We start from the raw sequence: 13,122 nt of genomic DNA, 5'->3' as shown, positions 1-13,122 counted from the left end.
GAACTCGAATGGCTAAAAAGGATAAAATGAGAGGAATCACTATTCCTATTTTCAAGACTTCCTGTATAGGTTCAGTAAGCAAGACAGTTTGGTACTGGCTGAGGAATAGACACTTAGATCAATGGAACAGAATATAAAATCCCTGAAATAAACCAATACAAATATCCCCAATAGATTTTTTAAAGTTTATTTTTAAAAATTGTAGTGTAAAATGTAGTGGTTTTTAGTATATTCACACAGTTGTGCAATCATCATTATTATCTAACTAGTGGCCTGGTGCGTGAAATTCGTGCACTGGGGGTCGGGGGTCCCTCAGCCCAACCTGCTCCCTCTCACATACTGGGAGCCCTCAGGGGATGTCCTACTGACAGCTTAGGCCCACGCCTCACAGGGAGTGTACCTAAGCCGCAGTCTGGCCTCCCTTTCTGGGAGGCAACCGGGCTGGTCAGGGGAAGGCACCAGCCCCATCACCCCACTGCTGCAGCCACTGTCAGTCACCGCAGCCACCAAGGTGTTTTCATCAACACGGACTCCAGTCCCTTCACCAAGAAAAAATGACAACTTTCTTTAGGCATTTTCAAGATGTGTCTTTCATAGGATATGGATTTCTTTCTTTATTTTTTATCCTCACCTGAGGGTATGTTTCCATTGACTTTTAGAGAATGTGGAAGAGAAAGGGAAAGACAGAGAGAAACACTTTGATTGGTTGCCTCCTGCATGAGCCCTGATCTGGGCCCCGGCCAGGGAGGAGCCTGCAACCTAGGTACATGCCTTTGATCAGAATCAACCCAGACCCTGCTGTCTGCAGGCTGAGGCATTATCCACTAAGTCAAACCGGCTAGGGCAGGATATGACATTTCTTAGCCTTCCAGCAGAGGACCTTCATTTTTTTCTCCAGAAGTGTGGTGGAAAAACCCTAGATCACCTTTTTGGATTCTTATTACCCAAGTTACTAAGAATATTACCAGTGGCACACAGGAAGCTTAGCCAATGTGCAGTCAGAAAAGGTGTTTCCTCTATAGTTCACACCAATCGCGGGCTGGGCCCTGCCCAGGCCTAAAACCTCTGGCCGAAGCTTTAGGTCTGGGCAGGCCTCTCCAGTTCCCTCTGATCACCGGCTCAGCCCCTGCCCAGGCCTGCCCAGACCAAAAGCCTCTTGGGCAGGAGTGGACCCCCAGCTCCCTACAATCAATCGCAGGGGGTCCGCTCCTGCCCAGGCCAAAAGCAGACCCCCAGCTCCCTGCCCAGGTGATCAATCGCAGGGATTCTTCTGCTGTATCAGGCCGAAGAAACCCCCAGCTCCCTGCAATCGATGGCAGGGGGTCCACTGGTGCACCAGGCCAAAAGCCTTTGGCGGAGGCTTTTGGCCTGGAGCCGGAGCGGACACCCAGCTCCCCGCTTTCGATGTCAGGGGGTGTGCTCGTGCACCAGGCCAAAAGCCTCTGGCGCCTCTCAATGGCCAGATAGGCCACCCTGAGTCCCACCCCCCAGCCTCCCGCTGGCCCAATCATGGGTGTAGCGGAGTGATGGTTATTTGCATATTACCCTTTTATTAGTTAGGATTCTAGAACATTTTCATTACTCTGAAAAGAAATTTTGTACTCACTCATTAGCAGTCATTCTCCATACTTCCATTCCCCAGTCCCCAAATGCTGGCATTGATTAAGTTATATTTCTTCTTTATGGATTTGCTTATTCTGGGCATTTCATATAAATGCAATCCTACAAAATGTGGCCTTTTGTGTCTAGCCTCTTTCACTTAGTATGTTTTCAAGCTTCACCCATGCTGTAGTATGTATCAGTACTTCATTTCTTTGTATGGCTGAATAATATTCCATATTGTTTATCCATTTATCAGTTGATGGACATTTGGGTTTTCACTTTTGGTTAATATGGATAATGCTGCTATGAATATTTGTGTACAAGTTTTTATGTAGACATATGTTTTGAATTATCTTGGGTATAGGAGTGAAATTTCTGGGTCATATGATAACTATAATTTTCTGAGGAACTGTCAAATTGCTTTCCAAAATAGCTGCACCATTTCACCTTCCCACCTGCAATGTATGAACCTTTTAATTTCTTCACATCATTGTGAACACTTGTTATCGTTAATATTTTTTTTAAAAATTATAGCCACCTTAATGGGTGTGAAGTAATATTTTATTGTGGTTTTTATTTGCATTTCTCTGATAATTAATGATGTTGAGCTTCTCTTCATATGCTTATTGGCCATGTGTATATCTTCTTTGGAGAAATATTTATTCAAATAATTTACCCACTTTTAAGTGGGTAATTTATCTTTTTATTATCAAATTGTAGGTATTATTTTTTATTATTTATGTATTTTAGGTACAAGTCCCATATCAGATATATTTGCAAATATTTTACACATTCTATGGATTGTCTTTCACTTTCTTGATAGTGTTCTTTTTTTAATAAATGCATTTATTTTAACTTGAAAATGTAAAAGTTAAACAGATTAAACAGCTTAGTTGCCTCATTTGTAACAGATGTGGCAGATCATAAGCAGAATAAGACATCTATCTCACTTTTGTAATTTTAAAATAACAAAAATTATTATGAAAGACAAAGGCTTTTGGCAAAATGGCTTCATTAAGTATATGCTCTCATCTTACTTCATGTATAATGAAACGTGTACATCTGTATTGAGAATAATAATATATGGCCAGAATATTAATAATTCTAAGAACACAAAGTTCTTCTCTCCTTCATTCCAAAAAAAAGAAAAGCTCTGAATTGGTCCCCAATTTGATTCCCAGATTGAATTTCCTTTTGCAAGAATAATTCCCAAGCATACCAGAAACCCAAAAATCTGAAATGAGAATAAAAATGTGGTTATGGTTAATTTGAACCCAAAACTAGTCATATCAACACAATGTAATTACACTTCTTACCCAAAAAATTGTCATTTGAAAAACAAGTTATACAAAGCTCTTCTTATTTATTAATCACACAAGTAAAATTTAACATTATTATTATGTTATGAATTCAGCTAAATATTTTACATACATATTCTCAAGTCTCTCATTGATTCTGAGATAGAAAAAATAATTTTCACACTTTTCTGGTTAGAAACAAAACAAAATAAAGTGGAAGCATAGAAAAATTATATAACCAGTCCATGGTTACAAAACTTATAACTTCACATCGTCTATTCATAATGAGTGCATATGTTTAAGTGGCTTAAGTAAAGAAGACCATATGTCATGATGTGTCTGTCCTTTTCAACCCCAGTGTACATCTATTGTCCAGGTGTAATATTAATAGCGTCCCCTACTTCCACCTTCAAAAGTATCCTGTTTAGCCTGGCCGGTATGGCTCAGTGGTTGAGTATCAACTCAGGAACCAAGAGGTCACCAGTTTGATTCCTGGTTAGGGCACATGCCTGGGGTTCATCTTGATCCCCAGTAGGGGGTGTGCAGGAGGCAGCCAATTGATTATATTTCTTTCTTATCAATGTTTCTATCTCTCTATCCGTCTCCCTTCCTTGCCACTCTAAGAATCAATGAAAACATGTATATATATATTTGCAAGTATCCTGTTTAAATGAAAAGTTATATGATCACTCAAGGCACAAAAACAAAAGTAAGAATATATCTTGATAGTGTTCTTAAAAGCCCAAACGTTTTCCTTAATTTTTATTTATTGATTTTTTTTTTTAGAGACAGAGGGTAAGAGAGAAACATTGATTTGTTGTTCCACTTATTTAAGCATTCGTTGGTTGCTTCTTCTATTTGCCCTGACTGGGGATCAAACTGGAAACCTTGGTGCGTTGGGATGACACTCTAACCAACTGAGCTACCTGGCCAGGGTTCTCCAAAAGTTTTTAACTTTGTTGACGTCTCATTTATATATTGATTCTTTGGTCATGTAAGCAAATGAAACCATTGTCTAATCTAAGGACATGGGTGGCATTTATACCAATGTGTTTTTTTTAAGAGTTTTATAATTTCATCTCTTACATTTAAGTCTTTGATCCATTTTGTTTTTGTGAATGGTATGAGTTAAGGGTCCAACTTCATTATTCTCCTTGTGCATATTCAGTTGTCCCAGCACTAGTTGTTAAAAAGACCACTCTTTCCCTATTGAATGGTCTTTGCACCCTTGTTGAAAATGAGTTGATCATAAACATCTAATTTTATAATAGAAAGTGATTTTCATCTTAAAATTATATAGCAATCCAATAATGCTCATTTAAATATTAGAGTAGAATATGCAAGGGCTAAACAAAATTCCTCCTATGAACTCTTTCTCTAGAAACTTTGAGTTTGTAGACTACTAAACCAAGAAAGCAGAAGACATGGTATTAGATCCAGGAAACAAAGAATCCAATTCCCAGGGGACAGTTATGTTCCAGGCTGAGATAACTGGCCTAGTTTGTAGCAAGGGAACTGAGGACTGTGAGAGGGCAATCTTCAGCAGATTTTAGATGGGTTGGAGTGTTTGGAAAAATTGATAGGTATTTTGCAGAACTGTTAGAACACCGGGATAAAAATAGTATTAGAAACACAGAAATCTCAAAAAATGAAATACTGAAGCAATGATTAACATCAGAAAAAATAAAAAGACTAATAATAATATGCTAAGACTAACTAAAGACTAACAATAATTAACTCCTTTGCTAAGCATCTATATATATAAAAGCCTAAGCAACCGGCCGACCGGCTGACTGGCCGACTGTCCAACCGTCCAACTGGTAGCTATGATGCGCACTGATCACCAGGGGGCAGATGCTCAATGCAGGAGCTGCCGAGCTGCAATGACTTGGCAGCTGTGGTTCTCCAGTGACACACTCGGAACCAGAGAGGAGGTAGCTCAATTCTGGGGTGTGTCACCCAAGAACTGCCCTCTCGCAATCTGGGACCCCTCAGGGGATGTCAGAGAGCCGGTTTCAGCCAGTCCCCACAGGCCAGGTTGAGGGACCCCACCAGTGCATGAATCCGTGCACCCGTCCTCTAGTTGAACAATAATTACTGAATCATAATCATATAAACTTGGCTAGTGATTTAACCAAGAATTGTGATAGAAGGATTGAGGAAAGTGAAGGATCTGGGGTTGAGGGGGGAAGTACAGTATAAGAAAGCTAAATTCTTAACTATTGTAAATAAAAGTCAATAGATAACATCTAAAATTTTTAAATAAATAGCTGTTTAGGCATATTATTTTATTATATAATGTATAAAGCAGAAGAAACAGCTAAAACTATAGAAAATATTGCTTTTTGTGAGGGTAATGATGAGCAGTTGAACAGGGAACTGCTGTTATTTGTTATCAGCCATGCCTCATTATTATTTTATGTTTAACTTTGTGTATAAATTACTATGAGAAAAATTATTATTCTTTAATTTTCAAGAGAGCAGAAACCACAAAGAGATTACCACATTACAACATGGGCCAACTGCAAACTTAAAATTTCACTTTTGGCTAACTGAGTTTGGCCACTACATGGGTGAAGTAAGTGGTAGAGAGGACAGGGCCTTGAGCCTTCTAGATGCCAACTTCTGATGATGTAAATTATGCGTGCAGGTGGCTTTTAACTGGCCAGCTAATTTCTGCAATATAGGAAATAACTGTAATTTCTGTTTCTGCATCTGGGCTCAAAAGAGAAAGTGGCCCCAATTGCCTATTGAATTTATGGAGATGAGATCTCAAGTATCTTAGGATAATTGTTGGATGGAGGGATAGGCTTTGCCAGAAAAGCAATTTTAGTACTTCCCCCTCTAAGGTACTTTGAAACAATTTTTCTATTTGAAAAAATTTAAGCACCTTATCTTAAAAATTCCTTTCTCGCCTGTGACTAGCTCCTTTTTGCTAATGCATTTTAGCTCCAATTTTAGTTTACAAATACACTAATAAAACAAGATTCTGCGTAGCAAGCTTCCTTTCTTAATTACCCTGCTTTACTGTTAAGTGTTTGTCTTTCTACCTGTGTCCCACAGCTCCTGTTCTTGATCATTATGTTTCTGTGCCTCTTTTTCTGATACTCCTTTATCTCTCTCATTATCTCCCCATACCTTTTTGTGTATGTGTGTGTGTGTATGCTATGGTTGTTTTACTTCACACTTCCACATTTTTCTCTCCATTGTCTATTCATTTAAGAAGTATTCATCAAGCAGCTATAATATGCATTGAAATGTAACACTCCCGAGACAGACTCTTAACAGTCTAATTGAGGTGACATACAAATGATGAATAGAAATAGTAATTAACTATAGTTAATGATGTAATGACAAAATTATTTCTATACATGATGAATGCTATAGGATTAAAAATTAAAGGTAATACATGCTCATTATTGGAAACTAGCAAAGTATAGAAAATATTTTAAAAATGAAAATTGAGTCAGACTGTCTAGGTTGGAATCTTAGTTCTATCCTTATTACCTCTATAGCCTTGTACAAGTTGCTTAACCCATTTTCTTCACCTATTAAGTAGAGATAATAATATTACTTCCCTATCTCAGATGGTTAATAGGCTTACCACCGAGCCTCGCCAATTTAAGTGGTAGTACTTGCAGTTGTCATTACTACCACCATCAGCTTTTTGGTATGTGGCCTTCAAATATCTTTTTGCCCCCTGATATACTGTGTATTTCATGACTATTGCTGTTCAACATGTTTTTCTCTGTTTCCATTTTTTCCTAGATTATGCTTTAATTGCTAAGCTTGTTAACGTTATTTCCCCCTCGTTTAACCATTTCTCTAATTTCACCTTTTTCTTTATACCTACAACTATTCTTTTTTCTCATCATTTGGCAAGTAGTCAGACAGGCAAGTAAATATTTGTATCTATTTGCTACAAAGTACAGATACCTTGCTAATTCCCAAGGATGTTAGAAGTAGAAGGTAAAGAAATTCATTCTTTTTCCATAACCTTGCTTACATGGGGAACCAGCTCTGACATAGGAAATGAAAACTGGGTTCTGGACCCTAGCTCTGTCACTTTCCAGCTAGTGTGACCCCTAGTGGCCTCACTTTCTCATCTGTACAAATGGGTACATGAATGTCCACCCTATATATGTCATTAGGCTGTAGATTGTGAATGTCAATGAGGTTTGTAAACTAGATATATGGGAACAATTGCAAGTACTCAGGATAAATCGGTTTCTACCTTTATTAAGTGAACGTGTAACTTGTTTATATTTTTAAAATAAAACTTCTTGAAGATAATTTTAATTAGGCTTTTTGCCTTTATTCACTTTGTCAAGAATAGTTGAATCTTTGGTAAGAATTACCCTCAAGCCAAACTTCTTTAATATTTTAAATCAGCTAAACACACATACACACACACAAATAAATAAAAAAATCAGCTAAACATTTGATGCTACGAATTCTGTTATTATAGAAATAAAAATGCTGCCCCTTCCCCTCCACTCTCCCACCTATGTGCTTGTCTTCCATAGACAATTGGAATTCACTAGCCCTTGACCTGGACTGATGAACTGATGTATTATTTAAATCAAAGAATCATTTTTTGACACATTTTAAAAGCAGAAAAACCAAGTGAAATCAACATTAGCTTGGATTTTTGCCAGATTTTAAAATTAATATTTTTTCTTAGGATTTGAGAAAACTAAATAAAATCTCCTCATTATTTTTTTCATCATAAAAAGACCATATTTATGTAATGTTGTTGATTTTGCTGTAAGTACACAGAAAAAATAAAATATTGGAAGGCTATAAAACAAACAAGGCAAAGTTGCTAATCATTGAATTAAAGCTGGGTAATTGGTCATGGGTGTTCATTATATTGTTCTCTTGACTTTTGTATACATTTTAAAATTGAAGTAATGAAAAATAAAAACAAAACAAATTAAAACAAAGAGACCATATTCACTGTTTATTGCAATTTGTTTTCATAGGCATTTTTATGGCCTAGAAATTTTGACATGTTACTTGGGAAATCTAAAACATCACATACTAGTAGAATTTTGAAGTTTTCCAACCATTTCAGATTTGCTTTTATTTTATGCAGAAAACCCTGTAAAGGATATGATTGCCTTTTGTTATTGTCATGCAGATAAGGAAACTTTGTGGTCAAGTGACTTGCGCAACGTCACATAACTATCTAGCCCCAGAAGACAGACTAGAAGCCAGGCTTCCAGACTGCTATGCTGGAGCTCATTTTACATAAATGTCAGAGGGACAATAAACTTGAATAAGACTCCTATAATTGCTGGAATATTTTGTTAATGTAGTGCTAGTATATTTGTATGTAGAATTTTAAGTTTATAAGGCTTGATGATTGATGAGGGGATGAGAACCTGCCATTTACCAAGCCAGGAACTTATTTCCCCCAAAATCCTTAGGCTTGAAGCCTGCCTCCTCCAACTCACTAGATTGTGGGAACTTGAACAAGTTATATTAAATCTCTAGATGTCTATTTCCTCATTCATGAAAAAGGGGTGATAATACCTACCTAACTGGGATTAATAAGATAATGTATATAAAGTGCTTAACACAGTGCCTACAATATACTAAAATTATTTAAAAGATGATATTAAAATAAAGGCCAGGAGGAGGATGCCTATAAGATTCAGAAGAGAGCACGGATTATTTAGAGAACTGTCAAGTGTCTGGCATGCCTGTCTGTAAACTCTCCCTCCCAGTGCTCTATTCTGACTCTGTAGTTTATGATAGTCACCTTTTTTTTTTTTAAATAAAAACCAAAAACCAAAAAAAAAAACTAGAGGCCCAGTGCGTGAAATCATGCACCAGTAGAGTCCCTAGGCCTGGCTGGCAATCAGGGCCCATCAGGTTCCCTGCCGCCCAACCTTCTCATCTCCTCCTTCCCTCGCTCCCTCAGCACCCCACCACTGCTTCTGGTCACCTGCCATGTTCTGCTCCGCCCCCTGGTGGTCAGCGCACGTTATAACGAGCGATCGAACTCCTGGTCTCACGGTTTGAAACAAGTGAATATTCTAGAAAAATTAATTGTACTGGACAAAAAGGTGTTCCTAAAGTGTTAACTAAAATTTTTATTGGTAGTTCATCTCATGATAAAATTGTGCATCATGTAATGAACCTAAAACAGTAATATTATAGTGCAAAAAATTAAAATTTAAAAGCCATCAAGACTACATTATAAATTTTTCAAAAGCCTCCTAACATTTAAATAAAAAAAGGGGGGATAGTCGAAGAATATCATGTAAGGAAAAATATCCTGTAAGTAAATTACATCTAGAAAATTAATTGTAAGGCTAAAAGCAAGACACCCATGAAAAACACATAAGTTGTCAAAACAAGCCAGAGGAAAATCATTTGGGCAAAAAATGAAATAGGATCCCGAGTCAAATTTATAGAAAATATTCCTTTATTAACTTTTGGTCGAGAATGTGTCTGTATATTTTCAGAAAACAACTCCAAGACCATGTGGATTCCAGCAACATAGAGGAATCGACAGGACTACTCCAGCCATGAAGACAGAAGAGAAGCAGTCCAGAGATGGAAGACGCTGATGTGGCCTTCCCATACTAGCAGTTAGCAGCTGTGCATCACTGCAGGTTGCCCAGGACCAAACCAGACAGAGTCGGACCTGCATTACCACCATTTGTCTACCATCCAGAACTGAAATGTCAGTGCTGACATGTACACATAAGGAACTGTTGAACATGAAATTGGGTCTCAAAAGAACTGTTGGCCCAGAAAGAAACTCACTACACACTGATTCATTTGTCTGTCACCATAACCATTATTGCTTGTCTCATTTTCGGTTCTTATAAGTGTATTTCTAATAGCACATGATCTCACTCATCTAGGGGAAATAATGAACAACATAGACTGATGAACAAGAACAGACCCAGAAACAAAGAGGCATGGATCAGACTGTCGGGCCTCAGAGGGAGGGTAGGGGAGGGTGGGGGAAAGGGGAGAGATCAACCAAAGGACTTGTGTGCAAGCATATGAGCCTAACCAGTGGTTAAGGACAACAGGGGGGTGGGGGCATATGTGGGGAGGGGGGTGGGATGGGAATGGGGGGATGAGGACAAATATGTGATACCTTAATCAATAAAGAAATTAAAAAATAAAAACAAAACAAAACAAAACAAGAAGTCCTCAGGGGACAATTTGCATATTAACCTTTTATTATAGTATAGGATAATGCGAACATGATCATGTCAATTATTCACTCAAAACTCTTAAATGGCCCCCTATAATATTTCCACACTCCAAGGTCATTTTGTCAGCTAAAGCAAACCATTCCAAAGTTTACTGCCAAATTTGAAGCTTTGCAACTCTCTGTAGAGTATGACAATGCTGTGTGAAATATGCTGGTGATAATTGAACAATTCAATAAAGTAGGGAAGAGCAATTCAATAAATCGTGATATTTAAAAATATATCCTCATTTTTCATATTTCACAGCAAAATTAATTCCATGTGAATAAAAAAAATGAAACCATAAAAATGTGGATCAAAAATGGAAACCATAAAAAATCTGAATATCTATCACTTCTTTATAGAGAAGGATGTGCTAAGTTAAAAAAATAATTGGAGAAAAATCATAAAAGAAACTATTAAAATATGTGACAATATAAAATGAAAAGCTTCTACATGTCAAATATAGTAAAAGAACAAGCATGGAAAACTCTTTGCCATAAATATGAGAGGGGAAAAATAATATCTTTAATATCTAAAGAGCACATACAAAACAATAAGAAAATACAAAGACTCTCAATGGAAAAATGACATTAATGAACAAGTTACAAAAGAGGAAATGGGAATGACTAATAAGCATATGAATAAATGTTCACCTGCACTAGTAATCAAAAATGCTAATGGAACAACAAGAGACTAATTTTCACTAATTAATCAGCAAAGATGAAAAAGATAATTCTCTATGTTAGCTAGTGTGCCATAAGAAAGGCATTCATACTCTAATAATGGGAGGGTAAACTGATGCAGTCTTTTTGGAAAGCAATTTGGCAATATTTTTCAGGAGCTAAAATATAGTTCTACCCTCTGACCCGGAGTTCCACTGTTAATAACAATCACTCCCCAAGAAGTAAGCTTAAGTCTGGAGAAATTTATGCAAAGAGATGCTCATTTATAATAACTAAATTGCCAACCAACGTAAATGTTGGCAAAAAAATTATATAATCTTAACATGGAGTATAATGCAGCTACTCAAAATTGTGCTTATGTTGACTAGTAAATGACACATAAATGCTTATGGTATAATGTTTAGAAACATAAATATTACATATTACTGTACATATATGTTATCACCTGTGGAAACAATATAGATGCCTAGAAACAAAAGGAAAACTGTTAATGTGATAGGTATCTCAGAGAGGCAAGATTATGTTTATATTATCCATAGTAAATTTTGTTTTACAAATTTTTTACAATAGCCATGGATTTTTGTTATTTAAAAGGTGATTAGAACAGACCATGACAAATGCTACAGACTATAAATATGTCTTATTATCAATATTTAATCACTATTTATTATTATTATTATTGTTGTTGTTGTTGTTGTTGTGTTTGATGTCCAGCAGATGGAGCTGCATCCCTTAACATTCAATTTAAACTCTGGGAATATTAAAAACTATGGCTACATTTTAATTTGTTTTGTTTTGTTGGAAGGAAATCTCTTCTCCTAAAGGTTTTGTAAAGCGTATGTTCTTTAAAAACAAAAAGGATTACATTTAAAATTTGTTTTGAGAATTTTGTGAAACCCCTCTGAGATAACTGGAGACACCTGGGGTGTCACAAAATGCAAGACTATATAGTGGATTTGGGGAACTAGGAAAGTTGACAGATTAACTGATTGCTTGGGGCCACACAGTGAGTCTGGGCAAAGACAGGAAAAGCCAGCTGAAGGTCCTGTTCACTTTGCTTCATTTACTGAGTAAAGGCAGGATAGGAAATTGAATTTTAATTTGTAAGTGCACAGGGTTAGTAATTCAGCACAATTTCAGAATTGATGTTTTCATTCGTCCTCATCACACATTTAGGGTGGTGATTAAAAACACTGTCTTTGGAATTAGAAAGACCCCGATTCCAAGCCTAATTCTACAACTTCCTAGCTGTGTGACTTTGGGAAAGTCACGTCACCTCTCTGTGCTTTACTTTTCTCATTTGTAAAATAGGGACAATTAAAAAAAAGAGAGTGAAAGGATATAACGCATGTAAAAGTGTTTGGCATAGAGCCTGGCACATGGTAAGCGCAAAGTAATTGTTAGCTGTGATTATCTTCCATTCATTTATTCAATACACATTTTGGCATACTATTTGCCAGGCATGGGCTCTGCATTGGTGAGAGAGGGAAAATTGGCACAGTCCTGCCCTCTAGGAGTTTAAGGAAGAGATACCATGTAGAAGCAGCAGTGTGTGTGAGCTTGGAACCAGGATTTCTGGGTCTCTATCTGACTGATTTATTTTAAACCTCAGATAAATTACTTCATCTCTGGTTTCCTCTTGTTTAAACAAGGGGTTTGGACAATATGATCTCTAAATTATCTTCAGCTCTGAAACATCCTATGACTGTATTTCAAGGAACATTACTGAATGAGATCAAATCAAAGTTATTATCTTTCAAATATATTCACATTACGCAGTCTCTTCTCTGGAGGTGAAAATTCTCATAATTAGGTAAAGGTCCAAGGGCAAACAGAATGATTGCAGCAGAGGCTGGATAAGATACCCCTTTTTGAGATGTTGAAGAAGAGAAAAAAATCAATCTTTTAAAAAATGAAATTGTACCTCACAAAAATTTTATTTCTGGTTAGTTTAATTACCAAAGAATACACATGGTTAATTCCCACTTTCACAAACTTCATGCAGCATCAAAATGCCTTTGGTATTTTCAAATTACAACAAAACGGTGTTCCATTGTTACAGTATATTTGTGTGTCTCTATGTGTGTGCGTATGTGCATGTATATATATGAGCATGTCTGTGATTGGGATGAGTTTGCTTCTGCTCTCTTGATTTTATATACTTAAATCAATGATTGGTAAACTTTTTTTTTGTAAAGGACCAGATAGCAAATGTTTTAAGCTTTGTGGGTCATATACCATTTTTGTTGCTGCTGCTACTTCTCCTCTTCCTCCTCCTTCTTCTTCCTCTTTTTTAAAAAATATTTTATTGATTTC

The sequence above is a fragment of the Eptesicus fuscus genome, chromosome 1, assembly GCF_027574615.1.
Source record: "Eptesicus fuscus isolate TK198812 chromosome 1, DD_ASM_mEF_20220401, whole genome shotgun sequence".
In the NCBI taxonomy this organism is placed as follows: domain Eukaryota; kingdom Metazoa; phylum Chordata; class Mammalia; order Chiroptera; family Vespertilionidae; genus Eptesicus; species Eptesicus fuscus.
This window is presented reverse-complemented; position numbering follows the sequence as displayed.